The sequence below is a fragment of the Mus pahari genome, chromosome 4 (assembly GCF_900095145.1).
Source record: "Mus pahari chromosome 4, PAHARI_EIJ_v1.1, whole genome shotgun sequence".
Lineage (NCBI taxonomy): Eukaryota > Metazoa > Chordata > Mammalia > Rodentia > Muridae > Mus > Mus pahari.
This window is the reverse complement of record NC_034593.1, coordinates 21,136,561-21,149,895: the sequence shown is the minus strand read 5'-3', so window position 1 is coordinate 21,149,895 and position 13,335 is coordinate 21,136,561. Positions and strand designations below refer to the sequence as shown.

Below are 13,335 nucleotides of genomic sequence, written 5' to 3'. Positions count from 1 at the left end.
GGCCTGCGGACAGCCGCCAGGCGAACACCCCTCCTGGGCAGGAGAGGCGCAGGACGATCGGGTCCAGCTGCGGGTCCCCTCTCCAGTCCGCTCTCTCCCCGGCCGTGCACCAGAGCCTGAATGACTTTCTTAAACTACCTATGTGATGTTTTTATTTGTGAGTTAATTAGAGAACAGTGATATTATTTAAAAATAAAATCTTAAAAGGAGAAAATGGCAAGAAAAAAATCCCTGGAAGTTCTATCATTGTGGACAGAATTAACATTCATTTTCTTATTATGACAATGAATCTGTTATCAAGGACCACGAATGCCTTGGGGTGAGCTGTCCTTTGGCGTTTGAGAAGGGAACCATTTTGCTTGGCTTGTTTATCATGGGACAAGTGTTGTGAGTGTTGCTGGATAAGGCTTTCTCTTTAAAGACTTGCATTTAGTCTCCTCTTTCCTACTCATTCCCTAACCTATACTATTTATAAACAATTATCTTCTATTTTTTAAAATATATGTTCCTGTATGTGTTTATTATTGTTCTATTCAGATCTGTCCCCATTTCATCTAAACCTTCTATTTTTAGTGACAATAAGATGTATACTATCATCCAAGTAGTTGTAACTTATGTATTCTGAATATTTCCCCTAAATTCTCCACCATTCCTATCCAGATGACATGACATGACTTCTGTTGGGTCACACAGAGTGGCATAGCAGCCCTCACTGAGTAATGCTCACTGCTACGGTTTTATCTCCTTTGCTCCTCTGCCTGGATGAACACATGACCTGTCTGAATCTGGCCCATGTCAGCGTCATGTACTAGACCGTTCTTCTTGCTTATTAAAATGTCCAAAAAATATGTCTTTGAACCCAAACTCTTCTCCTAGAAAAAAAACTTACATTTATATCTCCCAGTTAATTTTGTGACATATGTTCTGATTTTCTACTTTTGTCTAATAGCACAGCACTCAATAATTTTCCACAAAGATAGCAAAACGGATGTGCTGCTAATGAAATCTGTCATTTGGAAGCTGGGCTTCCCTGGCACAACCTACTAAGAACTTCCAGCATTTTCAAGATAATGACTCATCCCACCACTGTTCTGCCTTTTCGGAGTGGCATACAAACCCCTGGCGTATCTGATGAGCATATCTATTGGGTGAAACAACCTTGGAGTAACTGTCCGAAAAACCTGCGATGACTGTGCTATGTCTCCTGAATGGAAAGACTTAGCAGACAAAAGCAAGGTTGCTAGCCTTATGTCCCCTTCTCAGTCATGACCAGAAGAGCTTGGGTACAGTCAGGTATTGGTCATTAAGATTTTGAACAGAATTGTCAATGATTTTTGAGAGTAACACTTGATTAGTCTCATTTATATATGAAATAGAAATATTGATAGAACTCTAAATTTATGATAATCACATTAGAGAGTATAAACAATTTCATGGAAGATTAGACACAATTAAGTGTAAGCTGAGGTAGGCAGAATTAAGTGTAGTTTCCATGTGAACATAGATGGGTATTAAACCAACACTCCAGAAGTGAGTAAAGGTCAGAATGTATTATCTTAAGTGAGATATAAAGGAGACAGAGACTATGCAGGGCTCGGCGATTCGCTCTGTGATAGAAAACACAGCTAGAGTAAAAGGAGCAAAATGGAGGAGGAGGAGGAGGAGGAGGAGGAGGAGGTAGAGAAGAGCCGAGTAGGAGGGAGAGAAGAGCAGAGGAGGGAATTATATAATCCAGGCATTTAAGTGAACAAAATATGTTTATCTATAAAAGCTATGAAACACTATGAAATATAGACAGAAACATGGCATAACTGAGTAAGAATGACAGTCTGAATTGTAAATGTTAAAATGTGAGATAATAGAATAATTTAATATAGAATAAGTTAGTAAGGGATAATAATATACCAACTCATAATTAACTGATTTCCTTCATTCTAAGTATCAGGATTCCTCATGCAATTGGGAGATCACCATGATTATATTTCACTGTGTGTTATAAGTATGTGTGTGTGTGTGTGAGAGAGAAGCAGGGATGTGGCAGGGAAATAGCTCTGGCTGCTGTGTGGAAACTGGTTTATAGCAAGTCTACTGAGACAAGATTATTAAGAAGAATACATTTATCTCTGTGAGATATTAGAAATTGGCAACAGAGACAGAAAATGTGGTGTGATCGGTAACTGATTTAACATAATGGGTAAAGAAAGTTACACAGGAAACAGTTCTAAATGGAGTTGTATGTATCTGTGTCACTGAATAAAAGGGGATTACAAGGAGGAAAATGTTCCATTTGAAAAAAAAAAGTACCTAAGGATCATTTAAATAGAACTATTCAGTAGGCTGTAAGAAAAAATATATTTAAAAGTATTTGTCCTTGATATATAGATTTGAAACATGTCTGCACCTGAGTAAGAAAAGAAGCCTCAAAGCTAATGACATCATTCAGTAAGGAACTGTAGGATCAAAGGAAGATGGTCAAGGAACAAAAAGAGGAAGAAGGGGAGGAGGGGGAAGGCACCCAGACCTGAAAAGGGGGAGACACTGGAGGTGGAAGGATCAGAATGTAATGTCATCCATGAAGCTCTGAAGATAGATGGTGCTTTAGGAAGAGAAGCATGCGGGCACTGACTTTATCTCCAGCCTTCTCTGCGGTAGCTATAAACCAAGATAGATTGAGTAATAGATTAATTTTGAATAAAAGTTGAGATTTTATGGCCTGAATTACAGTAAAAGAAAAATCAGATAAACTGTGTCCCATGAAATCTCTAAGATCCATAATTCCTTCAAGGAATGGTTATAGGATCTGTCGTATCTCTTCCCTCAGCTGAATCTATGATAAGCTATAGCAGTTGAATTGTGTCATTAAATCTGTGCATCATTTTTCATCTTACAACTAAGTCTTAAAAGAATGGCCAATCTCATTTCTTTATACAAACTTTTACTTCTGCACTTAAAGTTGATGAGTGTCTACAAATATTCTATAACTTGAATGAAAAATAAAATAGCCAAGATCTTTCATCTGTAATTAATGAGCAGTGCTTTTTCCTTGTAAATGCTATTTGAAATGAGAAAATATAATGCATGCAAAGAGAGCAAACAGTACCAAATTAAAAAGTATAATGTAGAAGAAGTGAGTTGGCACAATGGGTAAAGAGACTTTGCCTGCAAGCCTATTGGGTTCTGTCTCTAGGATCCATATAGTTAAAGGGAACTGACTTCTACAAGTTACCTCATTCCATACATGCCCACCCCTCCCTCCCCTACTCAGTATAGTAAGTGTAGAACTTAAAGTATAAAATAGACACAAACGTTGCCATAAACCCTTTATATACTAAAGGAAACTATCTATTTAGAAAATTTCCCTGGATTTGTAAGACAAATTTGGAGAAACTTCACTACTTTGAGACACTTGCTTACTAAACATCAGCCCAGAATGTCTTCCATTATATAAATTTTCCTTGGGTATAATTTTTATTTTCTCTAAAGCTCACCCTGGAGAATCTTAGCCTGAATCACCATAGATACTGTGCTTTTATAGCATGGCCCACCTTTACACGCCATTTGGGTCCCCCATCTCTCTCTCATTCACACTATTGTGCAGTTTTTATTTACTCAACAGAATTATGGCTTGAACTGTGAAAGAGGTACTTCACCCTAATTAGTTGCACAGGTGCCTGTCTTTTAAAATAGCAATAGTTTTTATGTTTGTGGGTCAGTCCACCTTTGATAGATGAACTCACTTCAGAGTCAGGGTTTGCCCAAAGGGTCTCCCTGGTTGGAAAAATGCTGTTACAACTTCTGATTCACAATTGCCTCAGAATTGTCCCTTTTTCCCATCTTAGATTAAGCTCCATACTCCCCAATCTGCAGTGAGGCACACGGATGCTTCCTCGTTGGGTTTGCACACTTATTTTCCCTCAGGTTGCCAATAAAGATAAGTACTCTGCCTGGCAGGCAATACGCATGTGTCAGCTTTTAGAGAATTGTATTCTTTATGACTCTGGGATGAGGAAAAAGTACTTACAGACAGTGGATTTGTGTTTGACACTTTCTGAGACGATAAGCAATCACAAGTTGCTAGTGCTCTCTCGGGTTCTATATGAAGTGACGGTGGCCTCACTACAGCTCCAGACTAACAGGAAGGAGCTTGAGTCCTATCGCACAGGCCAAAATCAAAGTCTGGCTCCATCTGATTTCTCTTTTAAACAAACCCTGAGCATTTTCCTCTGAACATTATTCCCCAGCAATATTTATCTGCCCCCTTCCCTCTTTCCAATCATTTTTCTTTTTTTATTCTCTTTTTTATTATTATTTTCTTTATTTACATTTCAAATGCTATCCCGAAAGTTCCCTATACCCCCCTCTCCCGCCCCTGCTCCCCTACCCACCCACTCCCACTACTTGGCCCTGGCCTTCCCCTGTGCTGGGTCATACAAAGTTTGCAAGACCAAGGGGCCTCTCTTCCCAGTGATGGCCAATTAGGCCACCTTCTGCTACATATGCAGCTAGAGACACAAGCTCAGGGGGTACTGGTTAGTTCATATTGTTGTTCCACCTACAGGGTTGCAGCCCCCTTCAGCTCCTTTCCTCCATTGGGGGCCCCGTGTTTCATCCAATAGCTGACTGTGAGCCTCCACTTCTGTGTTTGCCAGGCACTGGCATAGCCTCACAAGAGGCCGCTATATCAGGGTCCCTTCAGCAGAATCTTGCTGGCATGTGCATTAGTATCTGGGTTTGGGATGATGGGATGGCTCCCTGGTTGGGGTAGTCTCTGGATAGTCCATCCTTTCATCTTAGCTCTAAATTTTGTCTCTGTACCTATATCCTTTCATGGGTATTTTGTTCCTTATTCTAAGGAGGAATGAAGTATCCACGTGAATTCTTCCACAGGAAGATTTTCACTTTCTTTGTTTGTATTCCACTTTTTCCAACACTGAAGGACTCAGCAAAGTCCCTGAGCTCCTATCTTCTTTCTTTCCTCAAATCTATGTGCATCAAAATCAAACTCTTTTGTCTCCATACTTGACATACAGTCATTGCTTACTAGCCTGGACTATTTGGCATACTGATTTTCAAGTTCCTTCTTCTTCTTCTTCTTCTTCTTCTTCTTCTTCTTCTTCTTCTTCTTCTTCTTCTTCTTCTTCTTCTTCTTCTTCTTCTTCTTCTTCTTTTTATTATTATTATTATTATTATTATTATTATTATTATTAATATTTCTAAACTTACGTGTGTTTGTGCATGTGAGTGCAGATGTGTATGAAAGCTAGAGGTATTCAGTACCTCTGGAGCTGGTGTTACAGGCAGCTATGAAATGAACAACATAAAGCTGTGTCCAAAATCAGTTTCTCTGCAAGCAAGAAATTTACTCTCTTTCTTTTTGAAATTAATTGTTTTATTTGTTTATATTTCAAATGATATCCCCCTTCCTGGATACCCTCCACACACCTCCAGCCCCATCCTCTGTCTCCCTCCTCCTCTATGAAGGTACTCCTTCACCCACTCACCCACTCCTGCCTCACCGTTCAAGCATCTGCCTATGCTGGGGCATCAAGCCTCCAGAAGACCAAGAACCAATCCCCTCCCATTGATGACACATAAGGCCATCCTCTGCTGCATATATATCTGGAGTCATGGGTACTTCATGTGTACTCTTTCATTGGTAGTTTAGTCTCTGGGAGCTCTGAGTGGTCCAGTGGTTAGTTGATATTGTTCTTCCTATGGGGTTGCAATCCCCTTCAGCTCCTTTCAGTCCTTCTAGCTCTTCCATTGGGGTCCCTGGGCTCATTCTGAAACATATAGTTATCTCTCTGGTCCCTTAATTTACTGACTTTTAAGTAGATATTGTAAATCTCCCCTGCTTTGTAAAACTGACCTGTCGAAAACAGCTGACTATATAAACTAGAAAGAAGTATGTGTAATAAAACTCTGCGATTCCTTTTACCAATTAGCTAACCTTTTGAGGTGTTGCATGATTTAATATAATAAAAGTAAGGAACATGAGAATGCCTCCATTGCTGAAGAGCATGCTTGAGTGCATGAGGACCTGAGGTTGAATTCCCAGCACCGTGCACATCTAGAACTTCACAGTGGGGGATGGGACAGCATTGTGTGAGCCCTGGGACTTATCGGTGAGGCTCATCTTCAGCTGTAGCTCCTGTCTCAAAGGATATTGAGTTCAAGAGTTATTGAAGACTGGATGCCAAACCATAATCTCCATGTGTATTGTCATCCAAAGACATGTGCTGACAGTTCTGAAACTATATAGGTGTGCCTACAATTTGTACAAACACAACACACACACACACACACACACACACACACAAAGTGAAAGAAAATATGAGAAAACTAGAGGAAACTGGAAGCTGCTTGGGAACTAGGAATGCTACACAAAGCTAGCTCCTAAACTTTTCTTTCTAGGCATAGCTGTTTAATGAGACATTCTCCTGTATTCATAGGAGTGATACAATCCACCAGTAAGAAGAAAAGGATTTCATGAGTTTTAAGACAAACTTCTAAGGGAACACACGGTATCTTCCTTTAGTTTGATGATAAAGACTAGAATTTGTTAGTGATATTAGTGAAATAAGTTTTGTAGTTTTAAACCAAGGCTCATGTAAGAAATACATGAATTTTATATCATGATCTTAGATATACAGACATGCTGAGGTATGTGCGTGCGTGTGTGTGTGTGTGTGTGTGTGTGTGTGTGTGTGTGTGTGTGAGAGAGAGAGAGAGAGAGAGAGAGAGAGAGAGAGAGAGAGAGAGCGCTTAGGGGTTTGCACGTGTGTTCATGTGTGCTTTAGCATATGATATGCAACAGAGATGTTGTTATTCAAGGCTTGTTTGCCCATGTGCAGTGCCCTTCAGTATATTCAATGCTCCTCTTTTATAAATTGTGCTATTTTAAAAAATAAATGTTCACAACCCATTCACATGCTGAGAACTGGACACAGAATTTGAAAGACACCGATTTGTGTGACTCACTGACAAGTGTAATGTACATCCCTCCCTCATGTCCTTCCCACTACCTTTCTGGTCTTCAGAGAGTTTATCTAAAGCCATGCTTTTGCACTGGGCACATTTTTAAACCAATAACTCTGACATTCCTGGATTTGAAAGGCAGCACATTTTATGAGTGAAACTGCAAATATATTTGCTATCATTATGGATTGAAATCATCTGTAACACTTTCCCTTTCGTGGAACTAGAGGGCAAATCCAGATAAACAACGTTTTAAAAATGAGTATTGAAATTTCCCCTTCACTCATTTTTATCTAATGTCCAAGTAAATGAAAGACTGTTTGCTGGGCATTACCACAACATACTTAAGACTTATAAATATTCTTCAGGAAAAAAAAAAACAGAAGAAAACTGTTCAAACATTGATTATCAAAATGACTGCATACATATTTCACCTTGTAGATAGAGTTTAGTATGCATCCACTGCTGGTGTACAGATTTTTTTTTCCTGTTTATTGGCCAATACTGCTATGCCAATAAAACAAAGTAACCGCTCATTTTACGTTAAAATTCATCTCTTCTCTCAGCGAAAATAATACTTGCCCTCTTTTATTAGATTAACTTATTTATAAAAGGTAGGCTAAGTCATGTAAAATCTGTGGCCTAATGGTTTTATCCAAATCTTTATACACATAAATTACTAGTGGAAGAAATTATCTGTATTTCTACAGTAGACTGAGTTGTCTGATGACACAAATGCTTAGGACTTGGAGGGCAATTCTGCCCCCTGTGCACGATTGTGGATTTCTCCTGCCTGCCAGTCATCAGCCTTACTCAAGCTTTCGTACATGTGAGTCACTGAGTCTCTCCTAAAAGCTCACCTTTCCCACTGGGACGTGACTGGTGACTTAACCTGTATCTTCCATTTCAGCGATGAATTCCAAAGTTTGCTGGTAGATGGTAGTTTTCAAGACTTTCAAGAAAGTGATGGGAGGTGGCGAAGGTCTGCATCACCTGAGTTAGGCTGTGAAGGATGGAGCGGCGTCACTCATCCCTTTCTTCGTACTGGCCAGATAAGACTGTTAATGGTACTGAGCATTGTTGTCATTTTCCTTCAGGAATCTTATTGAATTTTTCCATGTGAATTGTGGAAGCGAACTGTACATTGATAGCTAGATGCCACGGAAGGCATGTTTTAGAGTGTTTCAGCACACATAGATGGCATCAAGGAAGAATCCTCCAATCTTATTAAACTTTCCGCTGCTTTTAGCAGAGAGAAATTAAAGATTTCATCTTTAAGACTTGTTAAGCCGGGCGTGGTGGCACACGCCTTTAATCCCAGCAGAGGCAGGCGGATTTCTGAGTTTGAGGCCAGCCTGGTCTACAAAGTGAGTTCCAGGACACCCAGGGCTATACAGAGAAACCCTGTCTTGAAACACCCCACCCCACCCCAAAAAAAAAAGAAAAAAAAGAAAAAAAAAAGACGTTTATATCACACTTCCTTTAATATTCCCAAGTACCACAAAACTTGCCAGTTTCCCAGGAGCCATCATGTGTCCTTTTGGTTTTAAGCATATGACTTAAAATTACTGGAACCACATCACTTACTAAGGTCACCATGGCTTATGAACCACGCTTGTAACCTGCAATGAATTTTAAAAATATTTTTCTTCATTCTCAGAAAACCTAATACGTGAAAAAATGCTTTATGGTCATATCCATGCTCTATGTATCCCTTCAACTCAGCCTGGGTCAGAAAAGATTTTTTATTTTATTTTATTTTATTTTATTTTATTTTATTTTATTTTATATTATATTTTATCATTTTGCAGTGCTTAAGTGCAGTGACCCATGTGGTAAAGTGCTTAGAATAAGTGACTCAGGGGCTCTGCCCAAAATAGGACTTCCACTCCACGGTCAAGAAGGCTCGAGAACCTCTAGAAATAGAGGTTGCAGGACCCTAAGGGCTGGAAAGGTGAGAAGGAAGGCTGTGAAATGCGATGTCTGCTCGAGACCATGGTCCATTTACTTAGTGGATCAGCACTCCTGACAGAGACATTACTATAGACCAGTGACTTGAAGAGGAAATGAGTTTGAATATTACCCTGGAACATCTAGGACCCTGACAGCTTCTGACACAGTGTTTACTCACTTGCTTATGTGTCACAGAACGAACCGTTTTTATTTAAATTGTCATTTCATACTTTCTTCTTATGTGCAAGGCACTTCGTGTTTCCTCATCTTAAATATTCTCTAACTCTAATCAGGTTTCTCCCTGGTTCTTGTTACCATTTTGTCTGCAAAGTTTCTTCCCCCTTTCCTCGTTCCTTGCTATCTGACCCTCAATTAAACCTTTTCAGCTTTTAAGTCAGGACTGATGAGGAAAAAAAAAAATGTAAAAATGAAAAGGGAGAGTTTTTCTGCTGAGATCAGAGGACTGATGTTGATAAATTATATAATTTTCAGATTTTAAGTGAAAGCTTCCTCTTCGTCAAATAAAAACAAGAAGAGACAAAAAAATTAGGAAATCAACCACCCAAGTTGGGCCCCATTACCACTAGCTTACATTGGATTCACAGGCTTTCTATGTTGCTGGGGTCTGGATTGCAGATCCTTGTTTCTAAGCTCTTTGCTGTCTGGTTAATATGTGAGCCTTAAATAGCTTTAAAGCTACCATGATTGCTTTGTGTTTTTAAAAATATTGCATCTGACAGAAATTTCTTTCAGTGTTCTCTGATCTGAAAAAGGTTGGGTATGCACCACATTACAAAAAGGTCCTTCTGTGTCTTACATGTATTCTAGATATAGGGTGATAAAAGCCTTTTTAAAAATATATTAAATAAAATTTAAAGAAGAACCCTTTGTATGTTGACAGGAACTCTTCTATCTTTAGTTTACTTTAATTTTTTTTAGATTGTGTAATAGAAACACCTAAATTTTACTTAATGTACATTCAATGTAAAATACAATATTTTTAGCAAGTATAAATTATTTACTGTAGCTATCATACTATATATTGGAATTGTAGACACAACCCATGTCTTTGCTCTTTAACCTATTAATACATTTTATTTTTCTAGAATCCAGTAATTGCAATTTTACTCTGTGAAGCTATTCTTAAAGACAGGCATGAATACACTATGATCTTGACACTAGAGTCTACAGACCTACACATGGCCTTAAACATAGCCCCTAACTGCAGAACATCCGTGAACTTCCATTTTAACACCCATATCATGACAGTAACTATAATCTGATTTTTTAAAAATTCCTTGTGAACATGTGAACAATAGCAGAATTCGCTTATGACAGCATTGTTTATTCTTATTTCATTGTTGTTCTTAAATAACTCTTCCAAGACATCTATTAGTAAGCAGCAGGGAATTAAATAAATGTGTGTCCATGGAGATGGAGAATACTCTTGGGAAGTGGCAATGAGATGGCAATTGTTTAAAAATGGTAGGCCCTTTCCTCGGTGAAGAGAAAACTGCTTCTTGCGTGTTAAACTGGACTCACTGTAGATGTCGGAAACTGAACAGGAGAACCTTTGTGCAGTGCATGCCCAATCCCCTGAGAAGGGATTCATTTTCACCTGCATAGAAATATGCAAAGGTCTTTTTGATGGGAATAGTGAAAGCTTGCCACTAGGGAGGAGAGAAAGTCAGCTTATGGAAATCCAGTTTCTAATTAATAGGTACGAGGTCAAAAGAAGTTATGGTAGCTTTAATTATAGCAGAGGTTTTGAAAAATGATCGGTTTCTAAATAAATCAAAATAAATGAAGAGAGGAATTTTTCTAGTGTGAAGCACCTATGTGTTTGATAATGCCTATTAGTAATGAGCTTCTGTAAACATCTCTAAGATTTTCTACAAATGACATTAATGGCATAATTTTTTATACTTGCACATGAATGTATTACCTTATTTATAGGTTTATAGATAAACAATGGTGTCTAGAAATATTACTGTGTTTGTAACTTAAGTGTTATGTGTTAGTAAATCCACTGGCAGTGTATTTGTGGAAATGTGACCCTGGGGCCAATCACAAGGAGAGTCACAAATGCAGACAATCAGTCACTGCTACAGAACTAATGAGCCAGGTACTGCCTTTTACAAAGATTTCCAGGTAATCCAGTGCACGTCAAGTTCAGAAGGCATTAGATTAGATCAAAGATTTGTTTCTGTTTTAGGGAATCCTTAGGTCTCAAAGTTTGCAATGCTTGGCTAATTTTCTTTGTACCTAGAAATTCCAAAAGAACAGGACCACCATACTTAGCTTGTCCACTGAGATAACTCTAGAGAAGAAGAAACTGAGTGAAGATGTATGTGAAAAAAATTTAGACTGGTTACATAGATTTCAAACAATGACGAAAATAAGTTTAAGTACATAAAGGGTTGTCCACTTAATGAGGAAATAAGTTGGCTTCCTGTAGGACCAGAATCAGTGTAACACATGAAATTGATAAAGAAAGAAAATTGTTAAGGACAGCCAGTTGAGCATATATAAATGTTCAGCATTTCCTCACAAACTCTACCCAAATCTTTCTCTGCCACAAACCAGGCTACCTACTAATCTCTCGGGGCCATTTTGGAAGCTTTTTTTAAAAAAAGATGATGTTTGAACTGTCCTTGCTTAGAGAAAGGACCTTGAATGCTACCCACTTTGAGTAACAAATTCTTGTTACTAGTTGGGTCTCTTTTACAAGTGATACAAAATTGTCTGATGGGCATAAGCACAGCTTGTGGTTAACCACTAAGAATAATGATCTCCACATCATGTGTGGATTTAAGAGGCAAATTATATGTTTAACCAAACCAGTGCAAAGAGGTGTTCTGAGTTCTTTCCTTTGGATTTAAAAATGCAGTCGTTGAACCCTCTGCTGGCTGATAACCTACCAGGCACTGATTTTTATCATTTACTTTTTCCTCAGAAATGACCAAGAGACTGGATTGCCCTTGGAATGAGGTTCCTGCGTGCATAAGAGAGAAAGGTGCTGAGCACCACGTTCAGGGTGAGTAGATTGAGATGGTCCCAGAACCAACATTTGTTAGAATTTTAAAAACTCACTTTGTATTATCTTTGTACTAGTGATCGATTTAATCGCTGTCCTATGAGCAATGGCAGATAACTTCATTTTGAAATAAAAAAAAAAATTATCAACTTGTTGTCAATAGCTATGCTGAAGCCTCAGTTTGATAATGGTTCTAAACAGTTTAATGAGCTACTCCTAGCTCCATATGATAAAAATGAAGAGCATTTCAAGGAAATCGATACAACCTTCTCATGAGTGTCTTTTCCTGTTTCTGGGTCGTGTGTGTGTGTGTGTGTGTGTGTGTGTGTGTGTCTGTGTGCATGTGTGTATGTGTGCACATGAGAGTGAGTGTGTGTTGTTCATTTTTGAGACAGAGTCTCCTCTAGCTCAGGTTGACTCTTGTATTTAAGAGAGACATTGAATTTCCAGATCCTCCTATCTCTGCTCTGGGGCACTGGGGTTGTAGGTGCATACAATGTTGCCAGATTTCTTGGTGTGCATAGGGACACTGTGTTTTCATATTAAATCACAGTGACTATTGTAGGGTCCAGCACATGGGAACGCCATGTGATGCAGTATTCCAAACTTCCATCATCTCTAGGTTGGGGCATTTCCTGTACCCGTCTGAACAGATTTCTGCTTACACCTTCCAGAATCAGTGGATCTCTGTCACTATGCAAACCAGGAATCCATTCTGATTTATTTTGCATTTAACTGAGTCTTCCTTTTTCTTGAACTTCCTACTAGTGAATTGCATTTGGTTTCTTTGTGTCTGAAAGGTTTGCCCAGTTGTGTTTATAGGCAGGTGATTCCTTTCCATTGATAAGCATTTCATAAGTATTTAATAAGTATTTCGCAATGCATAAGTTTCCTTAATGGTGGACACTTAACTTTTTTTTTTTTTTTTTTTTTTTTGGTTTCTAGGAATAAAGCTTAAGTGAAATTTTAATTTATCTTTTTCAGTGCCAATGAGTGTAATTCTCCACTTCTTGGGGGTACCTGTAATAATATAAAAACTTTTAAAACTGCTTTTGCTTTTAACTAATCAAGCAATATAACCTGAAGCAGTGCTCGAGAGGGGCCATTACTATATATTCTGGTCAATATTTGGTATTATTAGTTCTTTTGATTTTTAGGTCCCATGTAGGGTGAAAAGTGGGATCTCAGTGTAAGTGTAATTAATAACTGGAAACCTTGAACATATATTTTGTGTACTAATTGAATATGTCTTCTTCAGTTAATTATCTCTTCAAATAGTTTTATAGACATATATACGTGTGTATATGCATATATGTATTTAAATATATCATGATTTTAAACTAATGGAATCACGTGCTATCATTTCT

At 38.3% G+C, this 13,335-nt stretch overlaps 1 protein-coding gene across 7 annotated transcripts in view; it reads left to right on the top strand.

Moving 5' to 3' along the window:
- Nlgn1 (neuroligin 1) overlaps positions 1-13,335 on the top strand; it is an 867,654-nt gene that overhangs the window by 128,816 nt on the left and 725,503 nt on the right. For 5 of the 7 annotated variants that reach the window (XM_029537342.1, XM_029537337.1, XM_029537346.1 and 2 more), the window contains one exon: positions 11,888-11,968. The gene's annotated coding sequence lies outside the window, so the exon portion shown is untranslated. Of the gene's footprint in view, positions 1-7,897; positions 8,046-8,847; positions 8,933-11,887; positions 11,969-13,335 lie in introns of those variants that run through there. The other 2 variants (XM_029537338.1, XM_029537343.1) reach the window with 2 other exon arrangements.